The following is a 27,640-nucleotide window of genomic DNA, read 5'->3' as shown; positions in this document are numbered from 1 at the left end:
CCCTGGCCAGAACTTCCAGCACTGTGTTGAACAGGAGTGGTGAGAGAGGGCATCCCTGTCTTGTGCCAGTTTTCAAAGGGAATGCTTCCAGTTTTTGCCCATTCAGTGTGATATTGGCCATGGGTTTGTCATAGATAGCTCTTATTATTTTGAGATACGTCCAATCAATACCTAATTTATTGAGAGTTTTTAGCATGAAGTGTTGTTGAATTTTGTGAAAGGCCTTTTCTGCATCTATTGAGATAATTATGTGGTTTTTGTCTTTGATTCTGTTTATATGCTGGATTACATTTATTGATTTGCGTATGTTGAACCAGCCTTGCAATGGCAACAAAAGCCCAAATTGACAAATGGGATCTAATTAAACTAAAGAGCTTCTGCACAGCAAAAGAAACTACCATCAGAGTGAACAAACAACCTACAGAATGGGAGAAAATTTTTGCAACCTACTCATCTGACAAAGGGCTAATATCCAGAATCTACAATGAACTCAAACAAATTTACAAGAAAAAAACAACCCCATCAAAAAGTGGGTGAAGGACATGAACAGACACTTCTCAAAAGAAGACATTTATGCAGCCAAAAAACACATGAAAAAATGCTCATTATCACTGGCCATCAGAGAAATGCAAATCAAAACCACAATGAGATACCATCTCACACCACTTAGAATGGCCATCATTAAAAAGTCAGGAAACAACAGTTGCTGGAGAGGATGCATAGAAATAGGAACACTTTTGTACTGTTGGTGGGACTGTAAACTAGTTCAACCATTGTGGAAGTCAGTGTGGTGATTCCTCAGGGATCTAGAACTAGAAATACCATTTGATCCAGTCATCCCATTACTGGGTATATACCCAAAGGACTACAAATCATGCTGCTATAAAGACACATGCACACGTATGTTTATTGCGGCACTATTCACAATAGCAAAGAATTGGAAGAGTTACATTTTTTATTTAAGCAAACTTTCAGTTGATCAATTCGTTAAAAAAACTCTTCATCTGCTTACTTATTAGATAGCCGCTATGATCATTTCCCACTAAATGTAAAGAAGGGTCGATAATATTATCGATCCATTCTGTGAAAGATAAACAAAAACTCAGGATTCGAATTCACTACGCCAATAAATAAATAAATAAAGCTGAAAACTGAGTCATGAAAGGAACTGCCTTTCCTTTTGTTCCTAAGCAGATAGCTACAGATAAAAGTTAAATGTCTCCATAGGTAGCTACTCTATGCTCACCTTATCTTATGTAAAGTGCCAATTTACTGAGCACAAGATGAATATATAATGGAATATTCCCCTACCTGCTCCTTTTCCCTGACAACATGTGAATTACCAGACCCACCTTATTTCTCTTTCAGCCTATTTTTCCCTTTTACATCTTGAAGCACTCAAGGTCATCTATGGAGAAAGGCACAGACCACAGACTGTTTCTGTGATTTCAGGTTTATTTCTTCCGGGCATGCCCTTAACCTTGGCAAAATAAACTTCTAAACTGAGTGAGACCGGTTTCAGATACTTTTTTTTTTTTTAATTGAGATGCAGTCTCACTCTGTCACATAGGCCAGAGTGCACTGGCGCGATCTTGACTCACTGCAACCTCTGCCTCCTGGGTTCAAGCAATTCTCCTGCCTCAGCCTCCCGAGTAGCTGGAATTACAGGTGCCTGCCACCACACCTGGATAAGTTTTGTATTTGAGTAGAGATGGGGTTTCACCATGTTGGTCAGGCTGATCTCGAAATCCTGACCCCAAATGATCAGCCCACCTCAGCCTCCCAAAGTGCTGAGATTACAGGCGTGAGCCACCACGCCTGTTCACAATTCTAACCAAAATTTTTATTTAACAAATATTCAGTATGATTCATACTATTAAATTTAATCATTGTTTTTCATTTGTCTTTATCTCGGTATTTCATATAATCATTTCAACTGTAATAATTTTTGAACATATTTTTCCAATTGAAAAACACTCACATAGAAAAATCAACAATAATGACAAATATAAAGAAGAATGTTAAATATGTACATGTGGCTCTTGAGCAACACGGGAGTTAAGGGCTCTGGCATCCCAGTGCAGTTGAAAGTCTATGTATAACTTTTTACTCCCCCCAAACTTAACTAGCAAGAGCCTACCATTGACTGCAAGCCTTATGAATAACATAAAGCCAATTATCACATATTTTTTATGGTATATTTATGTGATTCTGTATTCTTACAAAAAAAGTAAGCAAGAGAAAATAAAATGTCATTAAGAAAACCATACAGAACAGAAAATATATTTACTGTTCCTTAAGTGTAAGTGGATTATGGTAAAGGTCTTCATCCTCATCATCTTCACCTAGAGTAGACTGAGATGGAGGGGGAAGAAGGGTTGCTCTTGTTGTCTCAGAGGTGGAAGAGAGGGAGGCAGGTAAGCAGGCACACAGGGTGTGACTCTTATTGAAAAAAATCTTTTGTAACTGCATCCACATAGTTCAAACCAATTATTGTTCAAGGGCCAACTAGAAATATAAGAAATAGTGTTAAAACCACTCAAAATCTCACAAGACAGAAGCAAAGATTTTTAACAGTTTTTCTGTACACATGAACTCTGTCTAGAACCACACTTCTATAGATACAAATGCAGATGTCTTTCTTTGTACTTTTGTTCCTTCTTAGGGGCCTCTGTTAAGTTTTCCTGTAATCAAGCGCAAGTTACAACAATAAATATGAAATGCCACTTAAAATGTTTTAACGTCTACTGGGGTGAAAATGAGTGTAACATTCCCAGTTTAGAAGTCTTTTGACCATCCCAGATCCATATAGACAAATAAGAGGTGAACCTCCAAACAAATTCCACCTATTCAGATAGCATCTCAAAACTATGCCTGGGAAATGGGGGTAAGGAGGAACTAGAACCATTATCCCCTTGTCTCCTTTTCCCTTCACTACTGAGAATCTCCACCTTTAATTCTCTTGAAGTGTTTTTAATGACTGAGAGTTAAATACATTTGTAGGTTGCAAATTTGAATCTTGCATTTAACAACCATTCTTTCAAAAGACACCACATTTGAACAATCTTCATTTTCTTTGGATGTTAATGTTAAACATCAAAAAAAAAAGAAGCTTTCTGTTTTGTTCTCTAATTATAACCCAGAGGTTTGGACAATTTTCCCGAAAGATGTTTATTTTCTTTGGAAAATAAATTAAAGGGGTTTTTCTCCTTAGTTACACACATAAAATCTGTTATTTAATTTATGTTGAATTTAATGAGAAATTAGCAAATGTGTTATAGCACAGTCTGCACTTAATGGGGAATGGCAATTTCTGTTTAATGATTATTAAATGGTTTTATTGCCAAAATGCATCATTAATACACAATATTAAATTGGCATGGAATCTGAAACACAAACTGCATTAATGGCTTTCTTTTCATCCTCTCCAAATTTTCCCTCTGCACCACTGCACACAAGTGACACCCACAGAGAGCTGGGTGCAGAGTCACTAACTTCTTTGAAGCAGATGTCCACCACAGCTTGGTGGGCACAGGATCACTCAGCTTCCCTCACATATAACATTCCAGAAATTAATCACAGAAGGAGGGAAAAGAGATTATGTTTTTTTTCTTCCCTGGAAGATTTAAGTTCTAAACAAGAAAGCCAATGCCAGCATTATGCCTTATCCCTGCAAACTAAGAGGGAAGGCTAGTAACTAAATACGCGGTAGAAAGTGAGTTGATTCTGCCCTGCAGTATCATTGATACCAGTTTTCCAAAAACTATGTCCAAAACATGAGAGTCAGAACAAAATGGAGTTGAAATACTAATTTCCTTCTTTTTCCTATTGCATTATCGGTACTTTGTTAGAATTCTCAGTATTTTTCCCAGGGCTGTCATACTTCTGTAAAATGAAAGCAAATATGATTCCGTCATAATAAAATAAGCAGAACCAAGAGGGTAGCTAAAATGATATATCAGGAGTGACATAGAAATGTGATTTCAAAAAAAAAAAAAAACCTAACTTGATTTTAAGCAGTCATTGCAGAATGTGTTAGCAAATGATGACAGCTTTCCAATCCTTTTTGTAACTCCCATTATAAACTTTATATGAGCTCTCTAACACTCCCAGTTTTTTCCATTTATTATTATTCAGGATATTTCTTTATAATGAAAATGATTTGACTGTATACGATTCTTTATTTTTTTAAAGATGTAAAATTACAAAAATAAGATTATAATTATTTTAAAGAAACTACTATAGATAATATTGAGAAACAATTCCTTTTAGGGTTCAAGCCTGAAATCTTACACAGGACAAAAGCAGCAGTTAAAAATTGATTGCTGGATAATGGCAAATTATGTGATACTTCTCAGTGTGTGTGTGTGTATTATACAGATATATATATAGTACATATATAATATATAATTGTGTATATAATAACTGTATATATATATATATATATATATATATACGTCCTAACAGTGCTTTCTTTTTATTTGCATATTTCCATTAAAATGAACTAGCATTTTCCCAGAAGACTTCGTAGTTTACTAGGAGCTCATAAAATTAGAGACCAGAAAAAATAAGAAAGAAATGAACAGAGTTACATTTAGCTTCTATGTATTGCCCATAGCACTGTCACATAATAACAGCGATGAAATAGCAGCTCTTATTTTGATCTCCTGAAATCCTATTTGTGTGCTCTGTCTCAGCTTTAGCAAACATGGTTGCATTTGCTAAAATTCATTGGATTCTGTAGGGTAAGTAAATACATTAATTTTGCCCAAAATGTTATATTACTTTTATTCAACTCTTATTGTCTTCAGTGATATTCTAAAGCCAAATTTGGGAAGGATTTTTTTTGGGGTCATTGATATCCAAATGGGAATACAGAAAATAATGGGCATATTTGGACATGAGGTCCAGCTCAGTGATTGTATTTCAGATGGCAAGTATACCTTTTTGTACAGAAGATAATATAACTTATCAATGTTAGGAACATTTTGATATATAATTAGCTTAATTATCATTTTAGACCAGAGATATATTTCTATCTTTAAAAGTAAAATTTGTCTCCTGAGTGATAATAATGTTCTAACATAAAGTAATGGGAAAAAATTGAAAAAGTTCCTTATTAAGATGAGTAAGTGTGATTTTGTACTTACATATATGATATGTATGTACGTGTGTGTGTGTGTGTGTGTGTGTTTCTAATCAGTTTTTCAGCTTGGTCACTCTGGAATTAACTGTCACCCTGGGTTTAAGTTATTGATCCACATATTGAGATGAATTGCAATCCAGTGATCAGACTTACCATTAGCCCATATCTGTTTTTGACTGGTATGCTAAGAAGCAGATACTGCTTTGTCCTGGAGATTAAATACTGACTTGGAGCGCTGTATTTATGAATGGAGAGATTTATTAAAACCACTCTTGGTTTAACATGTCTTTCTTCTGTCAGGCCCTAATAACAGAAATGCTTTTCTCCACCCATGTCAAGGACATCCTTGTTGTGTCCTGATTGATTTGGCCAACCTAGCAGCTGAGATTCCACTTAGATCTTATGACTCCCTTTTATTCAGTTGCAGATTGAACCATCCTTTAGAATGTATGTTTGTAGTTTGTTTGTTGAGCTACTACTATGCTTGTTATGATCGTCTCTTCTCTTACAAATACGTTCACCAGAGCAGACCTAATGACAATGGTTGATTATGTTAGCTCTTTTGATTTAAATTATAATTTATTTTGGACAAAAATCTTTTAGGGGTATAATCCTACTGGGGAAGTTCTTAATATATTTGTATGCTTTGTCTCCATATTGTGTTTCTGCAATTTAAATATAAATACCTTCAAAGAAGAGAACAGAGCAACAGAGCGTAAAAAAGCACTATATTTTTAATTGGGTTGCATGAAGAAGCAGATTTCAGTTCACACAGGAAGATACTTCCTAATTTAACCTTGAACTACTCCAAAAGTAATTAGATAACCCAAGAACAGAGGAGTGAGTTCGAAGATATTAAAAACCAGATTAGCCTATCACTAGATGGTGATGTTTTATATGCCTTAAAATAACAGAACCAGAATAGTTTAGAATATGATCCCTAAGAGTACTCCCAACTCTACAATTTTATAATACTGTGTAATGGTACAAGTCCAGTGTAACTAAGGTTATAAGCCCAGCTCTTTCTACATGCTATAGGCCCTCATCCAAAATGCTGAACCTTTCTGATCCTCATTCCTCTCATATTTAAAATGAGTATAATAATGTTTTCAGGGCCATGGTGAGGATTAAGGAGAGTGTGTAAAGCTCTCCAGCACTTTATTTGTTGACAATGTTATAATTTCATTGTAGTTATTATTAAAATGATGTTTGATAAGACTTTAAAGGCTGTCCAATTCAAATACTCTTTCAAATGCTTAAATGTTCTTTACAGCATTATTGCCAATGCAATTCTGTGATTGTTAACTTTTAAAACATAGATTTATTATCTTTTCATCTTATAAAATCTGGATATGTAAAATACAAAAATGTGGATTTGTTTTCCTTAAGTTGAGGTAGAGGTCTCTTGTCCTACCAATTTACCTCCTTAGCCAGAACATCCTCTGAACCTGAAAATCATGGATTATTCATACGTTTTCACAGCTGCATAAACATCATTACTTTTAAGGTAGCTCTCCCCTTATCTGAATATCTACCATTATTAGAAAGCTCTTTCTTATAATAGAAAACAAAACTGCCTCTCTGGCCTTCATCTCCATGATAGTGTTGCAACAATTTGCGGCCAAACAGAACAAGTCACCAACAGGCATTCTTAAACATTTGGAAACAAAAGTTAGTTTTACCGCTCTTTATTTTTCAAAGGTCAGATTTCCCAATCTGAAGGAATACAGTTTATATACATTTTCAAATGCCTCCAAATCCATTGACACTCTATTTTGTTTTATTTTATTTTATTTTATTTTATTTATCTTTATGATGTTACCCAAACACCAAGGGTTATTCTGACTAGGGGAAAGTATTATAAGACTGTGACCTCCCTTATTCTCAGAATATAATCTAAATCTTCAAGCAATCGTATCCCATTAATGAATAACATTTAGATTTCCGCCAAATAAAAGTTCTAAAGCTTTTTATACACTCTGCTGCTAAAATCAAACTGTCTCATTCCATATAGACAGGTTATTTTTTTTTAATTTTGAACCTAGCCCACTTGATGTTCTCTTGTTAAATCTGTAATCTAATAGGTATGACAAATCATTGATCTAAATTGTTGATTTGAAGTATTGAACAAGATAGTTGTAAATACAAACATCATAGTGAAAACCTCTCTCCAGACTGGCAGCAAATGATTCTTTAAGTGTCTTCAAATGCAGTAATTCTAGTCAATCCAAAAATACTATGAGCATTCAGTCACTACTTCTTTGTGAAAGGTAATATAGGAGGACATACTCACAAGTTAATTAAAAAAGTCGTATATTAAACTGGTTGTGTTTAGCCCAAGTAAAAGCTACTTGTTAACGCTTCATATGTGAGACTAGCACACAGTCAACACATTTATTGCAATAATAAAAAGTAAATATGAGGAACTTTTAGAATATGTAGTATTTGAGGAGATACTACTGGATGATGGTGTAAATATATACTTTGCATTACAACACCAATTTTAAGTTTAACAATTTATTCTTAAATCAATAGCTTTGATGAGGAAGGTATGCTGTTTTTCGTATGAAGGGATAATATTGCAGTTTGTACAACTGTAATAAGAACTTCAGCTGAGACAACTGACTTGTTAAAAACATGGCTAAAGATAATTCAAGAATAAAAGTTTTTATCAGCACAGGAGGATTAAACATTTTAGAAAAGATGGTCATTATGATGTACAAAACAGTGATCAAGTTAACTCTAGTACTGATGAAAATATCAGAAATTTCAGATCTGAATTCTCAAGTAAGAAAATAAGCTATGAGAACAAAGAAATCTGAATTTAGATCTATACAACTAGTTCTCAAACACCATGAACATGTACAATATTTTTACAGAAGACAGTGCTCCACATTTTGAGTAATAAACTTTCATTCTTTATTCTGAGAGAAGTAAAGCAAAGCATTTCTACAGAAAATAGTTGTCAGGGCAAAGACATAGGTGTCTGGGCATATGCAAAAATGTATGTCAAAAAGCCAAGGAGAAAAATTAAAGATGTCTGATATCCAAAAAGTTGTATGCTTTAAAATCATAAGAAGTCGATGGGTTGATTTAGATTCTCTTTATGCATAAATCATTTCACTAGATCAAAATATCAATCAAACTTAGTATATAGAAATTCTATATTATTTTAAAAATTCAGAATGAGAAACTTTTATAATTTTCAAATCTATATTTAACAAGAATATGTCACAGATCCTGAATAGAATTTTTTTTTTTTTTTTGAGGCAGAATCTCTCTCTGTCACCCAGGATGGAGTGCAGTGGTGCAATCTTGGCTCACTGCACCCTCTGCCTCCTGAGTTCAAGGGACCCTCTTGCCTCAGCCTCCCAAGTAACTGGGATTACAGGCATGTGCCACCACACCTGGCTAACTTGGGTATTTTTAGTAGAGATGGGGTTTCATCATATTGGCCAGGCTGGTCTCAAACTCCTGACCTCAAGTGATCTGCCCGCCTTGGTCTCCCAAACTGCTGGGATTACAGGTGTGAGCCACTGCGCCCAACCCTAATATAATTTTAATTAAAACATTTAAATGGTAAATATATGTATTTAATTCATTATTGTTTTCTTTTTCCAAATGAGCTTTAAGAGCAGAAGAAGCATATTTTGAAGAAGTGAATAGTTTCAGAAGTAACTAATATTTGACAACAGTTACCTTTTAATTATACAAGTTTCTGAAAAATTTTTTTAATTATTGGCATTATTTTACAAAAGTCTACCAATTACTTTACAATTTTTAAAAAGCAAACACAATGGCCAGGTGCGGTGGCTCACACCTGTAATCGCAGCACTTTGGGAGGCCGAGGCCTGCAGATCACTTGAGGTCAAGAGTTCAAGACCAGCCTGGTCAACATGGTGAAACCCCATCTCTACTAAAAATACAAAAATTAGCTGGGAGTGGTGGTGTGTGCCTGTAATCCCACCTACTCAGGAGGCTGAGGCAGGAGAATTGCTTGAACCTGGGAAGCGGAGTTTGCAGTGAGCCAAGACCACGCCACTGCGCTCCAGCCTGGGCGGCAGAGCAAGACTCCATCTCAAAATAAATAAAAAAACAACAGGAAAAAGCAAAAAACATAAACACAATAGCATTTCTAAGATTGACTTAATTATTTCCACTATTTTTCTTTTATTAATTAATTTAGATTGAGTCAATAATTTACTTGCACTTATATAGCTATAAAATTTGAAAAGAGTCTATGTCATTTAAAAATTATGGGGCTTTGATAACTGCTTTTTTATTATTTAAATTTTTAGGTGGAATTAAGTATGTTAATAAACTTCTTAAAGTAAGCTTTTAACAATTTGTCTTTTCCCTATAGATAAACATGTCAGCATAGTAATCATTCATCTGGGGTTTCATTCTAAATTCCATTTTATTATGATGGACTATGAATATTAGGTCAGATAAATTGAGTTTTGTTAATAGATGTGTATATCTTCATGAAACTAAGGTGGCTAAAGGAAAAAATATTATGACATGAATATATGATATTTTTATGCAATAGTTTCAAGTAAACTATTTTATAACCAAAACGTTTCAAATTGTTCTACTCTGTGGTCTTTTTAACTCTGTAAGTAACAATGTAGCATAGTGGACATAGAAAAATTATTTCAGTATCAGAGTACACTTTTCTAAAAATGTTATATGCTTGTGATAATTGATTTCATAATCAACACATTCATCTATTTAATTCATTAAACAAATATTCTTCCTATCTACTCAGTGCCAGACAATATTTTAGAATTTGGAGATACCCCAGTGAAGAAAACATTTTAAAATGTCTTCCATCTTACATTGTAGTCTATATATTGAATAGTTGGGCTGAAAGTGGATGTCAGCTTCTTTGTGCACAGTAAATATTTTGATGCTGTTGACAACTCCACCTTCTTGATATATTCTATTTTAGTTCCGCTTCTTTGCCAAACTACTTTTCTACCAACTTGATGTTAGTCTCCTTTGCTAGTTCTTATTTCAATACTTTAAATATTAGTGTTTCCAAAAGTATGTTCCCTGGTTCCTTCATTTCTTTGTTGTCTAGCCATGAATATTTACATTCCCTTCTAAGACTTCATCCACCATCTTCATATATTTAATATCCACTTCTAATCTCTGATCTATGCCACGCCTTTGCATTCCATATCGTTATTTGGAATATGATCATTTCAAATAATGATTATATTCCTGATCATATTCCTGTCTATATCCAAAGTAAAGTTCAGGCACGAGCACTGTAAAAGGCAAACAGGATGATTTAATTGATGCATAATAACATTAACAGAGTATGAGGTACCAAATAACAGCTTCCAATGTAAAATGAAAGTATTGTTAGTATTGAAATTATTGTTTTATATACATAAACAAACACAGCAGTACAAATATCCTTTAAAACATACCTCATTGGGCTAGGTTGCAGTGATCAATACAGTTAAAACATCAGAAGACATTAATTATTAGAAAGATGTAGATTTGTCTAATACTGCAATCAAATGAAATTATATGTAAAATTCAATAACATAATTTTATTATAAAAACTTAAATATTCTTCTAAACAACATCAAAACCATTATCAGGAAACTGTAATAATTAATATAGAAAATTTTATATTGAATACTATAAAGTTTAACTTGACAAGAATTTAAAATGCTAACAGCATCACTAAATAGGGTTCATAATTGAAGTAAAAACATTTATTCTGTGACAAAATGAATAATAATTGTTGACCAACATGTTTGGCCCATCTCCTCTCATAAAGTGATGGCTGCAGTCTCTAGGAGTTGATTTGCAAATTCACTAGCTGAAGGAGTATTTGGAACACCCCAGCCTGGACAGGAAACAGAGAGACTGAAAAATGGTGTATTGTGGAGAGTAGCCCCCTTGCCAGGCATCATTCATGCTGAAATGTCAAGGAGAGAGACCCTGAAAGCTGAATCTGAGCTTAGTCTTCAAGGGACTCTGAAATACAAGCATAGGATTAATGCTTCATGACATGGGAAAAATGTGTGAGGAAGAGTGAGAGAGTAGAGTTGTTCATGTTTGTGCAAAAACACACACGCACATGTATACATATATATACATACACATATGTCATGTTCTTAGCAGATTGAGAACTCTTAGTGTTTGTGCATTGTTTTAATATCTTAAGATCTTAAGTTTTGCAAGCAATAGTAGACAACATTCTTGCCGGGATGTCAATGTTGTCAAAGCAGACTTTAGACAAAATAGTGGAAGTTAGCACCTATCAACAGCTTCCAGTGAGAAAGAATCATAGAAAATGATATAAGAAAGCTGTAAAACTTTATGCCAAAACATTTTAAAACTTAGATGAAATTTACAATTTCCTACAGAGATTCCAACTAACAAAACTGTCTCAAAAAGAAATAAATAATCTGAATAGTCCGTAACTACTAAAGAACTTAATTCAGCAAGTTTAAATTTTCCCACAAAAATACACCATGCCTAGATGGTTTTATTAGCAAGTAATAAATATCACATAATAGATGATAAAACTTTTTACAAATAGAAAAGAGGAACCATCCTACAACTCATTTATGGGATTATATAACATAAGGACATTATGAAAGAGAATGTTTTATATCAACTTTACTATTGAATATAGATACAAAAACACAGAAGAAAACTCAGAAACAATATATAACTTACTGAAGAATTTGAGATTAACCCAGGATTTCAGTTAGTTTCATGCCAAAGACTATTAATGTAATTTGCCACCTTAGGAGAGTGAAGGTAAATATCTAAATGATCATTTTGATAAACACAGGGAGAAAAATATAAATAAAAAGTCTATAATCTTTCATGTTACATCCTTCAACACAAGGAAGAAAACTTTCAAAATATGATAAAGAATATTTACCCAAAACTCATAGTGAAATGTATTAAAATCATGTATTCTTTTTAAAATAGAGATTATATTATAAATCCAGACTATGCCTACTGTGAGCAATTTTATTCCATCTTTTACAGGATGCTAAAGTCAGTGTAATCAGAGAGGATAAAGAAATAAGATGCAAGATTTAAAAGGAAGAAAGAAGTGTTTCATAATAAGCATATTATAAGATACTCTAAATAGAAACCCCCCCAAATCTGTAGATATATAATTAATATATAATTCAAGGTACAGTCAGGTAAACGGAAATAATAGAGAAGAATTTAATGCCAGTAATCGGGTTACAAAATGTCTACATGGATTAGAGAAACAAAACAAAGTGAAAATAATAACTAGATAGATTAGGAAAAATGGGGGAAGAAATCAGGTACTATAGGGAGATCTGGTGGTCTATCCCAGGGGCAGGCACTACTGCAGAAAACTTCAGCCTTTTGCTGGTTACCAGCCTCCAAAACCTGTGCTCTTCTGAACTTACTTCCCTCTTTCCCCAAGTATGACCTAGTCACCACAGAAGGCACCATTCGTTTCCAGTTACCAGCACGAACACCATGATTGCCATAATCAATTGCTGTAACCAGTTGCCTAAAACCACCTCTGCTATGGCTGCTGATACTGTGAAAGCCAACAGTTGCCTGTGGAAGCCACAGGCCAATGGCTTCCACCTTCCTCCTCTCTCCTCCGCTCTAATCTCCTGAGAGTGTTGACCTTTGGCAGAAATAATCCCAATCTCGTTCTCAAGGAATTCTAGAAATTCTGTTTTAAGTATCTAGCTTCAGCAGTAGAGGGATAGAATTGAAGGTGAGTGTGGGCCTCCGAATCAACAGAAAATATCAGGTGAAATTAATACAAGAAATGGGCAAAATTTCTAAATGCAAAAGCTAGATATAAAATCATTAAACAAAAATAAATTAAATTTTCATATAAGTTATCAATCAGAAATTAAAATAGGCCAGGCTTGGTGGCTCATGCTTGTACTCCTAGCACTTTGGGAGGCTGAGGCAGGAGGACGGCTTGAGCCCAGGAGTTTGAGACCAGTCTGGGCAACATAGCCAGACCCTGTCTCTAAAAAAAAAAAAAAAAAAAAAAACTTAAAAATATTAGCCAGGCATGGTGGCATGCACCTGTGGTCCTAGCTACTTGGGAGACTGAGGCCTGAGGATCACTTGAGCCTAGGAGGTTGAGGCTGCAGTGAGCCATGATGGTGTCAATGCACTCCAGTGTGAGCACCAAAGCGAGACCCCCCATCTCAAACAATAGGAATAAATTACTATGAATGATTCTAAAACAACTAAAATATCTAAGAGTAAAACTAAAATTACAAAACTTTATTATAAGACATTAAAGAGGCTGGGCACGGCGGCTCATGCCTGTAATCCCAGCGCTTTGGGAGGCCAAGAGGGACAGATCACTTGAGCCCAGGAGTTCGAGACCAGCTGAGCAACATGGTGAAACCCTGTCTCTATAAAAAATGCAAAAATTAGCCGGGACATGGTGGCATGCACCTATAGTCCCAGCTACTCGGGAGGTCGAGGTGAGAGGATCACCTTAGCCCAGGGGGATTAAAAAAAAACGGCATTACAGAATATGAGTTGCAAATCATAATCAGACTAAGAAGACTCAATATTTCCAATATCAAATCTCCCCAAATTGATATATAAAATCAGAGTACCTCCAATCATCATCACTATATCATCTGTTTTGTTGTTTTTGTTTTTTTAATGCCAAAATGTATATAAAATATCTAGCTCCAATATATACCTGAATGAGTATGAAATGGCTCTACTATATGTAAAGCATAAGCAATGAGACAATATATATACATATAGTAATTAAGACTGAGTAATGAATAGATAAATTACAGAGACTAGAGTACCCAGGCTTACACGTTATATCCCAAATGATAAAACTATCATTGCCAATCAATAGAAAAAGTATGGATTGTTAAAAAAAATTATACTAGCAAAATTAGTTGATCTTTTTTTTAAAAAATAAATGAGATTTCTATTTCACATCTTATACAAATCATTTCCAGGAATACTTAATATGTAAGTAGTAAAAGCAAAATTTAGAACTTTTACTTTTTAAAAGTAGGGGATTATGACACCTGTTAATCAAAAGTCACCATAAAGACAGTATACAAATTGAAAAAAATTTTCAGCAATATTAGCTGAGAAATACTTTTACCTAGAGACTACAATTTTTTTTTACCATATTAAAGGTAAATAATTACTCCAATAGAAAATGAAAAAAAATACATATTTCACAGAAGAAAAATTTCCTGTCCAATACAAACATGAAAAAACAATCGGCCTAACTAGTCATTGTAAAGTACTTTTTTTTTTTTTTTTTTTTGAGGCGGAGTTCTGCTCTTGTTGCCCAGGCTGAGTGCAATAGCACGATATCGGCTCACCGCAACTTCACAGGTTCAAGCGATTCTCCCGTCTCAGCCTCCGGAGTAGCTGAGATTACAAGCATGAGCCACCGTGCCCGGCTAATGTTGTATTTTTAGTAGAGGCGGGGTTTCTCAACGTTGGTCAAGCTGGTCGCGACTCCCGACCTCAGGTGATCCGCCCACCTTGGCCTCCCAAAGTGCTGGGATTACTGGCGTGAGCCACCATGCCCGGCCATAAAATACTTTTTCACAATCACAATGTAATACAATTTTACACCCACCAGAGAGAAAATATTAAAAAGTCTAACAATACTAAGTGTGAGAATGTGGAACAAATGCTGGTGTAATGTAATTTGATATGATACCTTCGGAAAATGACTTGACATTATCTGGTAGAAGTAAAAGATATGTGTATCTTGTGATACCATAATTCAACTCCTGGAATAAATCGTTGAGAAACTGTTGCACATATACATATAAGGAGAAATTATAGTAATGTTAATCATAGCCTGATTTTTCTTAGCAACACCTGAAAACAACCAATATGTTTTCTGAAAGGAGAGCAATTAACTATGTGTTTGTATATTTTAAACCAGTAGATGAACTTGTCACATTTGTTGAAACAGATGATACTGTGCTACAGTGCATTCTATTCACACATTCATTCTAATATAAGACATTATTACTATTAGGCTTACACAGTTTAAGGAAATAACAGAATCATCACATATTGTGCATTTTTTAATGTATGTAAAGCAAAAAAGTTCAATATGTTGCTCACAGTAGTGAAAAATATTCATGTTTTTTTATAGATAAGAGAAATAAGACCTATATAAGTTATCAAAAACAAATGTTTAAATGGCTAGTTGATAACAAACTTTTAAACCTCTGGAAAATGAGTAGCATTCATCTGAGAATTCTGAAGTTTCTAAAGTACAAACCTCTTAAAATAATTAAAAGGAAATATTACATTTTCTAGAACACTGGATGTTGTGTTTGTCCTAAACTTTTTTTTTTTTTCAGAATGAGTAATTTATTGAAAAGATCATTTAACTTCCTCTGTCACATACTTTTCATATCTATAAAGCATTAAAGGCAGAAAATAACATAAGCTATGTTCACTATGTCAACATAGTTTTTATATACAAGCGTTTTTATAAAAACCTGTGTGCACATATCGTCCAATACTCATAAGTTGTCTTAATGATATATGGTTCCAATGAACATTCAAGCCAAATAAATGACTTAGGAAAAAATGTAAATTAATCAAAGACATTCTACTTTTTGTACAAAGACGTTGCATTATAATCCAGTCAGTACTCAGTGAATCATTCAATCTCATCTTTAGGTAAATTTTATTTTTTTTTCTTTTTTTTTTTTTATTATACTTTAGGTTTTAGGGTACATGTGCACAATGTGCAGGTTTGTCACATATGTATCCATGTGCCATGTTGATTTCCTGCACCCATTAACTCGTCATTTAGCATTAGGTATATCTCTTAATGTTGTCCCTCCCCCCTCCCCCCACCCCACAACACTCCCCGGAATGTGATGTTCCCCTTCCTGTATCCATGAGTTCTCATTGTTCAATTCCCACGTATGAGTGAGAACATGCGGTGTTTGGTTTTTTGTCCTTGCGATAGTTTACTGAGAATGATGTTTTCCAGTTTCATCCATGTCCCTACAAAGGACACGAACTCATCATTTTTTATGGCTGCATAGTATTCCATGGTGTATATGTGCCACATTTTCTTAATCCAGTCTATCGTTGTTGGACATTTGGGTTGGTTCCAAGTCTTTGCTATTGTGAATAGTGCCGCAATAAACATACGTGTGCATGTGTCTTTATAGCAGCATGATTTATAGTCCTTTGGGTATATACCCAGTAATGTGATGGCTGGGTCAAATGGTATTTCTAGTTCTAGATCCCTGAGGAATCGCCACACTGACTTCCACAATGGTTGAACTAGTTTACAGTCCCACCAACAGTGTAAAAGTGTTCCTATTTCTCCACATCCTCTCCAGCACCTGTTGTTTCCTGATTTTTTAATGATGGCCATTCTAACTGGTGTGAGATGGTATCTCACTGTGGTTTTGATTTGCATTTCTCTGATGGCCAGTGATGATGGCATTTTTCATGTGTTTTTTGGCTGCATAAATGTCTTCTTTTGAGAAGTGTCTGTTCATGTCCTTTGCCCACTTTTTGATGGAGTTGTTTGTTTTTTTCTTGTAAATTTGTTTGAGTTCATTGTAGATTCTGGATATTAGCCCTTTGTCAGATGAGTAGGTTGCAAAAATTTTCTCCCATTCTGTAGGTTGCCTGTTCACTCTGATGGTAGTTTCTTTTGCTGTGCAGAAGCTCTTTAGTTTAATTAGATCCCATTTGTCAATTTTGGCTTTGGTTGCCATTGCTTTTGATGTTTTAGACATGAAGTCCTTGCCCACGCCTATGTCCTGAATGGTATTGCCTAGGTTTTCTTGTAGGATTTTAATGGTTTTAGGTCTAACATTTAAGTCTTTAATCCATCTTGAATTAATTTTTGTATAAGGTGTAAGGAAGGGATCCAGTTTCAGCTTTCTACATATGGCTAGCCAGTTTTCCCAGCACCATTTATTAAATAAGGAATCCTTTCCCCATTTCTTGTTTTTGTCAGGTTTGTCAAAGATCAGATAGTTGTAGATATGCGGCATTATTTCTGAGGGCTGTGTTCTGTTCCATTGATCTATATCTCTGTTGTGGTACCAGTACCATGCTGTTTTGGTTACTGTAGCCTTGTAGTATAGTTTGAAGTCAGGTAGGGTGATGCCTCCAGCTTTGTTCTTTTGGCTTAGGATTGACTTGGCGATGCGGGCTCTTTTTTGTTTCCATATGAACTTTAAAGTAGTTTTTTCCAATTCTGTGAAGAAAGTCATTGGTAGCTTGATGGGGATGGCATTGAATCTATAAATTACCTTGGGCAGGAAGGCCATTTTCACGATATTGATTCTTCCAACCCATGAGCATGGAATGTTCTTCCATTTGTTTGTATCCTCTTTTATTTCATTGAGCAGTGGTTTGTAGTTCTCCTTGAAGAGGTCCTTCACATCCCTTGTAAGTTGGATTCCTAGGTATTTTATCCTCTTTGAAGCAATTGTGAATGGGAGTTCACTCACGATTTGGCTCTCTGTCTGTGATTGGTGTACAAGAATGCTTGTGATTTTTGTACATTGATTTTGTATCCTGAGACTTTGCTGAAGTTGCTAATCAGCTTAAGGAGATTTTGGGCTGAGACAATGGGATTTTCTAGATATACAATCATGTCATCTGCAAACAGGGACAATTTGACTTCCTCTTTTCCTAATTGAATACCCTTTATTTCCTTCTCCTGCCTGATTGCTCTGGCCAGAACTTCCAGCACTATGTTGAATAGGAGTGGTGAGAGAGGGCATCCCTGTCTTGTGCCAGTTTTCAGAGGGAATGCTTCCAGTTTTTGCCCATTCAGTATGATATTGGCTGTGGGTTTGTCGTATATAGCTCTTATTATTTTGAGATACGTCCCATCAATACCTAATTTATTGAGAGTTTTTAGCATGAAGTGTTGTTGAATTTTGTCAAAGGCCTTTTCTGCATCTATTGAGCTAATCATGTGGTTTTTGTCTTTGGTTCTGTTTATATGCTGGATTACATTTATTGATTGTCCTAAACTTTTAAAAGGACGTTTGTGGCTATACAGGGAATTATGGACCAGTAGGACTTATGTTATATCCCCTCCCCACTTAAGACAAATCATAAGGTAATTGATGAAAAAAATAAAGCTAGCCATAAAATATGTAAATAAGTTTAATTCCTTGGGAATAAACCACTATATTTTCCATGAAAGCATAATAATTTTTGGCCTCTGTAAGTGCAAACCAGTGCATTAGCAGTCTGAAAACTATAAGACATTTGAAAGAGATCAAAACAATAATTGATCAAGAAAGTTCGACTTTTAAAAATTAAAAGAAATTTTACAAGTCCTTAATGAAGAGATGAAAAAATCATTGACCTTGGCATTATAGAATAGTCTTAGCTTGAATACTAAGTGAGCTAAATACAAAACGAAACAAACATTGCTCAAACAAAATAAAATGCCATATTAGCTTTTATAAGAGGAGATGATCTGCGGATGTCTCATCTTCTGCTCAACTCACTGATAATGAGAAAAAGGGCGTAGAGAAATATCTCAGTGCCACCTGTCTCTCCACATGGTCACTCAGATTCCACCCTGTCACTGCAAGCCCTATAGACCATACAGTTCTTGCCACCTCCCAAGTTGACGATGCTCACCTACTCTCCCTGGGCCAGTCTTATTTTATGCTTATTTCCCATTAATCAAAGAACATGACCTTTTTTTAAATCTTCAAAGACTTATTTTTCTCCAAATACTTTTTTAATGAAAAGCTTTGATATTCAGAATAATTGTACTGATGTGGCGTTCAGAAGTTATTTTGGAGTTCTGAAACAGATTGTTCACTAGATCTTTCTCTTTGCATTTCTCCCATAATGCACCTTGTTCTTCTACAGATGATGTAGGTGTTTCTGACAATACAGGTAAAGAAAGCTCATAAATATTTCAGTTTATCATCTTACTACACACATATTAACTGATATGGTTTGGCTTTGTGTCCCCATCCAAATCTCATTTCAAACTGTAATCCTCAATGTCGGAGGAGGGTCCTCCAACAATATAGGAGGTGACTGGATCATGCAGGTGGACTTCCCCTTTGCTGTTCTTGTGATAGTGAGTTCTCACAAGATCTGGTTGTTTAAAAGTGTATAGCACCTCCTCCTTCACTCTCTTCCTTCTGCTCCAGCCACATAGTCTGTGCCTGCTTCTCCTTCACCTTCTGACATAATTGTAAGTTTCCTGAGGCCTCCTCAGCCATGCTTCCTGTAAAGCCTGCAGAACTGTGTGTCAATGAAACCTTTTTTCTTTATAAATTACCCAGTCTGAGGTAGTTCTTTATAGCAGTGCAAGAACAGACTAATACATTAACCTAATACCTACTCTATGCCAGGGGAGTGGACATGCATTGCAGGAATGCCCTCTCAGTGAGTTTGTCCTCCTTCACTAACAATATCAACAATACTTATGTGGATCACTTGAAAGGTAAAAGCAGCCAGCCTGCATTTGCCCTACAAGTCACACTTAGAATATGAATAAATGGAATACATTGAGAGTATTCCTCCAAAGAGAAATCTAAAGATCATTTAAGTTGCCATAAGGAGAAATAATTTTAATCACTAAGAGCATTATATTTATATTATGAGGTGGTATGCTTTCTAGTTTTTTGTGTTAGCTTCATTTTAGACTTCATTTTGCATTTCTGACTGTGTTTTACATATCTTTTCCTGTATCACCAATTTTTTCTGTATGTTGTTTATTTTGTATATTCCTATGAATTGTAAATTTTCTTTCTGTCTTTTAGGAACAAGATAGTGCATAAATAACTACACCTTTGACATATTCGTAGGCTGGTTTGGAGAAAGTTAAAGGTATACTCATGCATACTAAGAGTAGAGGAACAGATGGGTGTCAAGTATAACACTAACCTAACATATCTTTGGCATATAGTATTCAAGTGATTATTGTCCCTAGATAATCTATTTGTTCCTTCTTAAAATGTATTCTCAACCAGAAGTTCTCAGTATGCATGAAAAACAGATTTTGAGAAATTCATGTGTTCTGAAGCATATAAAATAGGTTGAAGGAAAATGTTTCCACATTGGGAACTTGACAACATTATTATTGTGAGTATAAGCACTGGGATGTGAGTTTAAGTCACGGAAAAAGGGAGGAAAATGTTGATATCAGAGAATTAACAACAGAGAGATCGATGCAGGGAATATACAGGAAAAATTAAATGAGATTCCCAAACTTCTGGCCAGGAGAATGCACAGCCTGTAGCTGTTATTTAAAAGATCAGAGTAAGTAGAGGAAAAAAAATCAAGTTGAAATAAGACTAAAATCTCTATTTCTGTGTATTTAATCAAGTGTGGGAGATATGACACATGCTTTAAAATGGCAATTAGTAATAATTGAAAATATTATAAAGATTGCTGCAAGAAAACGGAAGGAGAATGCAGTTAAAGAGAAAAGAGCATGGGAGAAATGTCAAAACCAGCTAAGACAGCACAGGATGCTAGCGGTATGAATAGGAACAAAGGCCTGAGGACGCAGTGAGGTCTTCCAGTTGACAGAGAGTTCAAGAAAGCAAACAATATTTTTTAACCTAGACTTTCAGAAGGCATCAAAAAATTACTTCAGTAACAGTAATTTCCCTTGAGTGATGCAAGGGATGTAGCCAAGCTGAAAAAAATATTGTAACTCTGAAAGACATTTAGAAACACAAAGCAGGAAAATGGAAGTGGAGGGAACTGCTATTTATTGAGTAACACCTATCTGTCAAGTTCTATGCTAGCTACTCTTCTTGTGTTCTCTGATTCCGCACTTCAAATATTGTAGCAAGAAGATTTGCAGCCAGTGGAATAAAACAAGGACATATACAAAGCAGGTAAACTACAACAAAAAAGACATTTACAAAGTACAATACTTCAAGTCACCAATCAAGAAGGGATTTAATCATTTCACAAGAAATTTCAGACAAGCAAGGCTGAGGGTCTACAAAGCAATTGGCACAGGTTCTTCAAAATGTTATGATGCTAAAAGATAAAGATAGACTAGGGAACATTTCCAGATTTAAAGGGACTAAAGGAACGTGACAACTAATAGTATCAGAGTGTGATAATGGAAGTTAAATTAAAATAATGATATTTTTCAAGATTGTATGATAATAGTTTAAAAACCTGTAATTTGTATGATGACTTTTTATTTCTGAATAAATATTGACTGTCATCCTTTTTTATTTGTAATGTTATATAATGTACAGTAAAATAATATAAAAAATAATGCAATTTCTTTTTTATGGGGCCCCTAAAATTGTATGAAGTTCAAGCCCCACAAACCCATGAATTTTCTCCTAGAAGCAGAGGGAGAATTTATACTCAGAAATGAAAGAAAAAGGGGAAATTTTTTTTATAGAGTAAGCATGTGCTCTAGTAAAGAAAAGAGGTGGGAATATTCACCTGAAATGTGCAGTCATCTTCTGGTTCAAGTGATCTCAGACCACTTTAGATGGGTATGTTTACATTCCAATATTTTAAATCTATACTCAATATTAAAATGATCAATTAATGTGTACAACAGATTTCTGCACACCACAAAGACCCACCTATATTTGATTTTACAGAAAGACTGGCATTTCCACTGAAGCAGAATGAATCTGCAGAACTCCACTGGAATGTTTAAACTGTGAAAGAAAACTCATTTACAAAATGCTGGAGTTAAAAATGAATAACTTGAAAGCTGGATTACCCTAGATATTTGCATTTAACTCCCTAGGCTCCTTTTTCATTCTGTTCATCTGTTATTAGCTGATTTTATGATTTCAATGCGCACATCTATACGAACAGGCCCCAATACAAGGGTCTGGTCACCTAATGTTTAAAAAACTTAAAGTTCTCATCAGTGAGTACAATGATCAGTTTCCCATTTTTATACCCGTGTTTGAAAGAAGCAGACCTGGCTTTCAAATCTCAAGTATTTCATTAAAATCATCATACGTGGTCTTTAACCATTTTGGTTCCAATATTGCTCAGTATTTTTTGACTGTTTGGATTCTCAAGCTGGGGTTTGGTGCTGTTGTCGTCAAAACTAGACACTATTTATTACCCATTTCCAGAATCACAAACCTCTTAGTATAAAATCCACAAATGTAGGTTATATAGATTTTATTCAATTGTATATTTGTACATAGACTTCCATGTTCCATCCAAGTAAGTAAATAAAGTAAGTAAATATTTTGAGTGTCAGTTGTCACTTCAGTGCTTCAGAATGACATGTAGGCCCCAAAGCAAATTCTTGCAAGATATTGTGTGCTAGTCACCTACAGGGGTGTTCAAAAGATTAAGTGTAATTTCTTGGTAACAGTTACCGTCATCTTAAATACATGGCGCTTAACTTTAAACTCATCAGCCACTGCATAAACGCTGTCTTGTTTAAAGAATATGTTGTCCCTGGCTTTTCCCCTGAGTTAATACGATATTAACAGGGTATTAGTTACACTTATCTGTGACATCAGCCCGCAGACTCACCCGCAAACTGCGACTATGAAGCAAGAGATGAGCTTTCAGGAAACAAAAACAAAAACATTAAAAGCCTGTCAAACATCTATCAACTACTGAGTTCTTGTGGGAGAGCTTCCTTCTTAGCTTCCATTCCCTGACATTGATTAGAAGCATGGGATCGGAAGGCAGCTCACTATTAGCCCCCAAATTACACTCTGGGAAGATACACAGCATCTGGCTGAATATGCTGTCAGACATTCTTTTATAGCAGGGCCAGAAAGAGAGAGATTTTGTATCTTATTTCTGTGGCCAGCACACTGTTAATTTCTAATCTGGTACAAAGATCTGATTAGTTAATGAACATATTTTGTTGATAAAAGCTCCAGAAAACAGTTAAAATGCAAACTACTTTGTTTTGGGAACTATTGATACTGTCCAAAAGACTTGCATCTGGCACCCTAGACATTTCAGCTTTCATCAAACTCTGCATGTCCTAGTTTTTGGCCATCCCCGTTCATGATTATTCCCAATTTTTTTGGAAATTACCAAAGGACTAATTAGGTCACTTGTAGCTTGGCTTCAGTGCCAGGTCCAGGATCCCAGCTGGAAGTGAAGGCGCTTAGGAGAGCAATCACCATGTCTAACACTGCTGCTTGGCTTTGGGGATAATTGACATTTCAAGAGCTGAACAAGCTTAACATTGAATGAAATGCACTGAGGCAGAGCTGACACTAGGAAATGAACACATTTGTTTTACAAATATTTTCCAGGCATTTGCTATGCGCCAGCCATTGTGCTAGATGCTGAAGACAGAAAGGTTAAAATTAAATAGCACCAACCCAAGGAAACTACAGCCTATGGATTTAGATAAGTTGTGATTTACAATATAGTACGATGAATGCCAAAACTGAGGCAAAGTAGGAGCATAAAATGGGTTATAAAGGAAAAAGGAGGAAGGTTTTGAGAAAGAAGAGTCCTGCTAGGGGTGACTAGGAAATAATAGCAGATGTAAAAGAAAACATTATAAGTGGAAAACAGATTGTATATTGAAAACATGGCACCTTCTCAGAAATCAAAATATTTAGAATATAGAGTGCACGCTCATTCCCATGATTCTTAATACTCTGCATTATTACCTGTGTCTTACTTTCTTAGCATTATTTAAATGTTCACTATTCTTTAGTTTTTCATGCTTTGGTTCACATCTCCAACACTCTAAGCTCTTTCCTGGTTTATGCTCTTTGCCCATTTGGTACTGCCACGATTGGACCAATCTTAGCCTTTTTCTCAGCTTAGATCTCATCTCCTTAAGGACATATTTAAGTGACCACATCTCCCTTATATTACCATCATGAAAACCTATAGAATCTTAATAGTAATAGTTGTAGCAATTGATAATCACTGAGTTTCATCATTACATTAGTCCCCTCCTATCCGCAGAGGGGTATGTTCCAAGACCCCCAGTGGGTACCTGAAGCCACAGATAGTATAAAACTCTAAAAACACTGTTTTTTCCTACACATACATACCAAGGGTAAAGTTTAAGTTGCAAATTAGGTACAGTAAGAGATTACTAATTACATCTAATAATAAAATAGAAAAACTATAACAATATACTGTAATACATGTTATGTGAATGTTATGCTCACTCTCTCTTTCCAATAGTAATATAATACTCTTAGACCACAGTTGACTGCTAGTAACTGAAACATTCGGAAGTGAAACAGCAGCTAAGGGGGCACTACTGTACTTGTTTATCGACTATATTTGAGCATTTCTATCTCTGTTTCCGGATATAATTTTTATTGTTTGAATGTTATTTCATCAGTATCTAGATCAGTTACTGGCATATAGTAGAGTCTCAACAAATATGTGTTAAACAAGTGAATGAACATTTCCCTCCTCTTCACTCTTACCTTTCAAGAGAACATGGATAGTTGGTCATACTTACCTTTGTATCCTCACAGTTTAGGTCAGTTCTTGACACACAGTCGATACTCAAAAGATAGATGTTGATTGATTAAATAAATGAATGCAGGGTGGAGAGCTATAAGAAACTGGGCTGATGACGGAAGTCAGAAGCCAAATCCTAAAGGGCTTTTTAAGCCTCATTAAGGAATTTAGATTTTTCTCTGGGGGCAATATAAGCAAATGAATGGTTTCAAAATTGGGAGTGACATAATCAGAATTGTTTAAATAATAAAGGTGTCCCAGATGCAGTGTCACAATGAATCAAAGGGAAAAAACTATAGCAAGTCTGGGAAATAATTCTATACAAACAATCTATATGATTCAATCTCTGTCCTAGGGATTAAATATACCAGTATAAGAAAGATAATGCTATCAGAAGATATTCTCCACATGGGCCCTTTATCTTTAGTTGGTCTTTTTTTTTTTTTTTACGATTTTATTTTATATTTTTATTTTTTTATTTTTTATTTTTTTTTTATTACTATACTTTAGGTTTTAGGGTACATGTGCACAATGTGCAGGTTTGTTACATATGTATCCATGTGCCGTGTTGGTTTGCTGCACCCATTAACTCGTCATTTAGCATTCGGTATATCTCCTAATGCTGTCTCTCCCCCCTCCCCCCAACCCACAACAGTCCCCGAGTGTGATGTTCCCCTTCCTGTGTCCATGAGTTCTCATTGTTCAATTACCACCTATGAGTGAGAACATGCGGTGTTTGGTTTTTTGTCCTTGCGATAGTTTACTGAGAATGATGGTTTCCAGTTTCATCCATGTCCCTACAAACGACATGAACTCATCATTTTTTATGGCTGCATAGTATTCCATGGTGTATATGTGCCACATTTTCTTAATCCAGTCTATTCTTGTTGGACATTTGGGTTGGTTCCAAGTCTTTGCTATTGTCAACAGTGCCGCAACAAACATACGTGTGCATGTGTCTTTATAGCAGCATGATTTATAGTCCTTTGGGTATATACCCAGTAATGGGATGGCTGGGTCAAATGGTATTTCTAGTTCTAGATCCCTGAGGAATCGCCACACTGACTTCCACAATGGTTGAACTAGTTTACAGTCCCACCAACAGTGTAAAAGTGTTCCTATTTCTCCACATCCTCTCCAGCACCTGTTGTTTCCTGACTTTTTAATGATGGCCATTCTAACTGGTGTGAGATGGCATCTCATTGTGGTTTTGATTTGCATTTCTCTGATGGCCAGTGATAATGAGCATTTTTTCATGTGTTTTTTGGCTGCCTAAATGTCTTCTTTTGAGAAGTGTCTGTTCATGTCCTTCGCCCACTTTTTGATGGGGTTGTTTGTTTTTTTCTTGTAAATTTGTTTGTGTTCATTGTAGATTCTGGATCTTAGCCCTTTGTCAGATGAGTAGGTTGCAAAAATTTTCTCCCATTCTGTAGGTTGCCTGTTCACTCTGATGGTAGTTTCTTTTGCTGTGCAGAAGCTCTTTAGTTTAATTAGATCCCATTTGTCAATTTTGGCTTTTGTTGCCATTGCTTTTGGTGTTTTAGACATGAAGTCCTTGCCCACACCTATGTCCTGAATGGTATTGCCTAGGCTTTCTTCTAGGGTTTTTATGGTTTTAGGTCTAACATGTAAGTCTTTAATCCATCTTGAATTAATTTTTGTATAAGGTGTAAGGAAGGGATCCAGTTTCAGCTTTCTACATATGGCTAGCCAGTTTTCCCAGCACCATTTATTAAATAGGAAATCCTTTCCCCATTGCTTGTTTTTGTCAGGTTTGTCAAAGATCAGATAATTTTAGATATGCGGAATCATTTCTGAGGGCGCTGTTATGTTCCATTGATCTATGTCTCTGTTTTGGTACCAGTACCATGCTGTTTTGGTTACTGTAGCCTTGTAGAATAGTTTGAAGTCAGGTAGCGTGATGCCTCCAGCTTTGTTCTTTTGGCTTAGGATTGACTTGGCGATGCGGGCTATTTTTTGGTTCCATATGAACTTTAAAGTAGGTTTTTCCAATTCTGTGAAGAAAGTCATTGGTAGCTTGATGGGGATGGCATTGAATCTATAAATTACCTTGGGCAGTATGGCCATTTTCACGATATTGATTCTTCCAACCCATGAGCATGGAATGTTCTTCCATTTGTTTGTATCCTCTTTTATTTCATTGAGCAGTGGTTTGTAGTTCTCCTTGAAGAGTTCCTTCACATCCCTTGTAAGTTGGATTCCTAGGTATTTTATTCTCTTTGAAGCAATTGTGAATGGGAGTTCACTCATGATTTGGCTCTCTGTTTGTCTGTGATTGGTGTACAAGAATGCTTGTGATTTTTGTACATTGATTTTGTATCCTGAGACTTTGCTGAAGTTGCTAATCAGCATAAGGAGATTTTGGGCTGAGACGATGGGGTTTTCTAGATATACAATCATGTCATCTGCAAACAGGGACAATTTGACTTCCTCTTTTCCTAACTGAATATCCTTTATTTCCTTCTCCCGCCTGATTGCCCTGGCCAGAACTTCCAACACTATGTTGAATAGGAGTGGTGAGAGAGGGCATTCCTGTCTTGTGCCAGTTTTCAGAGGGAATGCTTCCAGTTTTTGCCCATTCAGTATGATATTGGCTGTGGGTTTGTCATAGATAGCTCTTATTATTTTGAGATACGTCCCATCAATACCTAATTTATTGAGAGTTTTTAGCATGAAGGGTTGTTGAATTTTGTCAAAGGCCTTTTCTGCATCTATTGAGATAATCATGTGGTTTTTGTCTTTGGTTCTGTTTATATGCTGGATTACATTTATTGATTTGCATATGTTGAACCAGGCTTGCATCCCAGGGATGAAGCCCACTTGATCATGTTGTATAAGCTTTTTGATGTGCTGCTGGATTGGGTTTGGCAGTATTTTACTGAGGATTTTTGCATCAATATTCATCAAGGATATTAGTCTGAAATTCTCTTTTTTGGTTATGTCTCTGCCATGCTTTGGTATCAGGATGATGCTGGCCTCATAAAATGTGTTAGGGAGGATTCTCTCTTTTTCTATCGATTGGACTAGTTTCAG

The sequence above is a fragment of the Nomascus leucogenys genome, chromosome 1a, assembly GCF_006542625.1.
Source record: "Nomascus leucogenys isolate Asia chromosome 1a, Asia_NLE_v1, whole genome shotgun sequence".
NCBI lineage: Eukaryota > Metazoa > Chordata > Mammalia > Primates > Hylobatidae > Nomascus > Nomascus leucogenys.
Note: the sequence above shows the minus strand (reverse complement) of the source record.